The sequence below is a fragment of the Aotus nancymaae genome, unplaced genomic scaffold (genome assembly GCF_030222135.1).
Source record: "Aotus nancymaae isolate 86718 unplaced genomic scaffold, 86718_ANA_hifiasm-v0.15.2.pri h1tg000006l, whole genome shotgun sequence".
NCBI classification, from domain to species: domain Eukaryota; kingdom Metazoa; phylum Chordata; class Mammalia; order Primates; family Aotidae; genus Aotus; species Aotus nancymaae.
Window position 1 is genome coordinate 92,535,243 of NW_026988417.1, and position 4,362 is coordinate 92,539,604.

Sequence of the window (4,362 nt, forward strand, 5' to 3'; positions counted from 1 at the left end):
GGTGCTTTCATTTTGTTTCACTGCAGGTCTGCCTGGATGGTCAAAACAGGTGGAAAGGAGCCATGTGGGGCACGATCCTGCTCCCTTGCCTGGTGGAGATACAGAGACAGCTATCCTCTCTGCCCTCCTCCCTGTTTACTCTCTTGGTGAGGTCACATAGATTTTAGCAGGGATGTTCATGTGACCATCGTCTGTATTTGTGAATAGGCTCATATTTCAGTTGCAAGCAATGTGATAACTTTAAAGTTCAGTTGCTGGTTAAGGACTATCTTTTTTTATTAAGTTGATACTAAATGATGTCTTTTTGCACAACTAACAGAGATTACTGGTGCTACCTTTTAGCTTTTGATTATTTATGAAGTCCTAGATCTTCAGCTTCATGTTGCATAAGGGGCACTTTTTCAAAATTGCTTTTGGTGGGAATATTGAAGTTGACATTGTTATGATCACAAGTGTAAACGAGTATATAAAGAAATGGCAGTAAATTGTAAGTCTGCTGTTATTCATGATGCTTAGCCAAATGAAGATGCAATTAATACTCCCATAAAGAACTGGATTAATGTCAGCTCAGAAACTGCAAGTTTAGGTAGTTTCACATAGTGAATTTTCGTGAATGGAATAGTTAATCATTTTAGTGGCTCTTGAGAGTAAATTCAGGCTGTTTTACTTGATCCACTTCTTATCATTATCCTTACAAGGTCTTCTGAGATAACACAGCACTGATAGTTGTTAATAGACTTTATATCTATCATGTTTAGAATTTTATCTTGATACACTGATAGAATAAGCTTCAGGAACACCTAAAAGATTTCAATGGCTTCCAGCTGCCAAATGCTAGATTTAATTATTTACTAGGACCAGCATAAGTGTTTAGGCATACCACTTGCGGTGCAGCACACAGATGTTATCCAAATTGAAATTAGAAATTCATCTGAAGTCCACGTAGAGTCAAAGAATGAATATTTGAGGGACCTTGAAGATGATCCAGTTCACTTTATTTTGTAGAAAAGAAAACAGATTCCGGGAAAGGGCATGTCTTATCTAAGGTGATACAGAGGTTTGAAGCAGAAACACAATACAATCTCTGTTCTTTTGCTTCTCATACCCAGAATTTTTTCATGATACTGAACTACTTATGTTTCTGATTCCTTTATTTTTTCTGTTTTATATTTTGCCATTATTATCTTGCCAAGATCCTATTCTTTACTCCAAATATTTAAATTTGTTACCTCTATTGTCTCTTTATAAGTAAAAACACTAGTTGTTATATAAATGATTATTCAATTATTTTGCATTTTTTGGGTTCAGTACAAAGTTAGTAACAAATCAACATTATAGGCCTTGGCAGTCCAAGGGTGCTCAAGTCCTACAGGGCACATCAGAAAGAGGCTAAATGACAGCTGTGCTGTGAATGGACAGGATATAGCTCTCATACAGATTACTGAGTATTTGATGTTCTTCAACAAGTCACTAATCTTCAGTTGTTTCTTCTTTAAAGTGATGGATTTAGGTCTTGCTATACTTGACTTTCAAGCTTCTTTTGAAATAATTACAGGTTCGCAGGAAGTTGCAAAAGGTATGGGGATGCCTTAGGTGCTCTTTGCCAATTCTCCCAGTGGTGACATCTGGCATAGCTATACTACATTATCAAAACCTGGAAACTGACATACGTACAATTCGAAGGGCTTACTCAGATCTCAACAGTTTTGTACGCACTCATTTGTGTGTGTGTGTGTGTGTGTCATGTGTGTGTGTGCATTCTATGCACGTGTAGATCTACATGTGATCTACATGTAGATCTACGTAGCTGCCACCTCTACAATCAAGACACAGAACTGTAGCTTCACCACCAGACTCCATTTTGCTATCTTTGTGGCCACTCTGACACCTTTTCCTTCACTCCTCCTCTGAGCACCCCGTAGTCTGTTCTCCATCTTTACAATTTTATTTCAATAATTTATGTAAATGCAATTGTACAAAATCTTATTTTTAATGGGAAGAAACAAGTCACAGATGTTTTTGTTAGCACTGCAAAATCATCTTTAACAATAATTTGTTTTATGTTCTATTTGTCTCAAAAAATGTGCTTTGTTCTTTTCAATATTTTCTGATTTTAGGATAGGAAAGTAATACCAAAAAAACATAATCCCATTCATTTTTTTCCCTCGGCTTGTTTTCCACTGTTGTTTCCTAGCACTTTTTTTCCATTTCCTCTTTCTCTCTGTTTTTCATAATATAAAAGTAACCTCATTTTCTTTATCTCTGCTAAGAAAACTTGGTAATGAGTCTTTAATGTGAAGCCTGGACCACTTTTGTTTTGATTTTGTGTGGTGGGTGTTCTTTTGTATGATCGCTCACATGGATAGTTCTTGTGAAGCTGGGCTTTTCCAGTGGTTTGTCAAAATGGAAATAGATATTTAACAAACGAAACACAAAATAAGCTTGCTCCAGGAATGCATCATTTCTGGGAAAATTCTACCTCTTCCAAATGTTATTTGTGAATATTACTCATATTATCCTTTACCCCATTTAATTAACACTCTGTATTTTTTACACATCTGTATGACTCAGGTAATTAAATGTGAAACTAAGTGATTGCCTGCCAGTTACAACAGATATTAATGATGCTACTGGGGGGCCACCTCTACAGAGGCTGTACCACCTCTAGAGACTTGCTGGCTTTGCTAAGTGACCTGGGCCTTTGTACTAAATGTAAACTTATTCATGCATGTAGGACGCCATTTGTATTAATAGGATTAAGAAGCTGTACCTAACCCTGGTGAAAAATTCCTTGAAAATAACAGAAGACAGAGTCCTTATTTTAAAGTAAATTAACTATTGGGAGTAATTACTATTAGTCCAACTATAACTGGATTTAATGAGACTGAATAGAAACAAATTAGACATAATTGGAAGCTAAGCAAAAGTCAATTAAATTCTTATAATTTTAACTTTATAAAAGTTATTAAATTAAATGACCAGGATCAATTAGCAGAAGAAATAAAGCCATGAAGAATACTTCCAGGAAACTGGTACCTTTTTTGAATGAAAAATATTGTTACACTTAATGATTAGAATTTAGTAAAAAGCAGCTTAATCAATTTTGCAGGCTTAGCAATTTAATAACTTCAAATGAAGTGATTATGCAAATTGATAGTTTTACCTACAAAGTAGTGCTGGAGTTGTTTTAAGGAATCAGAGAAGGATTTTTTTGATAGGATAAAATAACATAATTATAAAAATAAGTGAATTTAGATAGTTCAGAAAAATGATATGACTGCTTTTACCCAATACTCACTTTACGGCTGGGTTAACTGTGTGAGAATTGCAGTCGACCTGTTACAGAAATTGTGTGATTGAAAATATGTCACCACAGACTATGGCCATACCACCCTGCACGTGTCCAATCTCGTCTGATCTCGGAAACTAAGCAGGGTCGGGCCTGGTTAGTACTTGGATGGGAGACCATGTGGGAATACTGGGTGCCATAGGCTTTAAAAATAAAAATAAAATAAAATATATCACTACATTGCTTGATATAGACTTTCTCTCTGTGATCCAAGTATTGTTCCTAGAGCACTGCCGTCAACCCTCCACCATCACCCTATAGACCCCAAGTCAGTTTTTATTCAGTAATGTAGGTGATGTTCTGTGCAACTGGTCATCTAAGAACTTGGTGCTAATCAACTGATTACCAAAACAGTCACCTCAAAACGCAGCCAGGGTCAGTCACAGTATTGTAATTTCTGCTTTCTGCATGTTCAAGGAAATGGAGATCTTGACTCCTTCTGTGATGGAGTAATTATCTTCAAAAGAAGCTATAAGCATACACTGACTTCAAAATGTAATGGAATAACATTGCAGTTTCAATTTGATGCTAAACTATAATTAATTCTCTAATAGTAATAAAAATATTAATTCTGTAAAGACAGTAACAAAGGAAAGAACAGTAGCAAACAGGTCTCAGGAAATGTATCAAATGACATGTTCAGATGCAGTGCAGCTTTGTTTATACTGTGCTAAATACATTATGTCTCTAAGTAAACCAGCTCCATACACACTGCAGGTGTGGCAAATTCTTTGCTGAGGCATGTATGCCAGTTTTCTCATTTTTTATATGGCAAGTGCATGTTTAATCAGGTTAGAGTTGATAGATTATGATACTATCAATGCACTGGGCAAATCCATTAATGACACTGTGAGATTTTGTGCAAAAATGGAATTGAGAAATGTGAGTCCAAACTTTGAAGCATAAAGGACATCTACTTTTAATTAAGAAATATCTCTCATTTTCATCCCTCATGTGCCATAGCACAATCCAGCCCCACCCAGCCATCATTCTTACATAGCACAATGTCACTG

The 4,362-nt window shown here is 35.8% G+C and overlaps 1 pseudogene; it reads left to right on the forward strand.

Moving 5' to 3' along the window:
- The first annotated feature begins 3,375 nt into the window (after positions 1-3,375).
- On the forward strand, positions 3,376-3,494 carry LOC135272201 (5S ribosomal RNA; annotated as a pseudogene).
- The last annotated feature ends 868 nt before the right edge of the window (positions 3,495-4,362 follow it).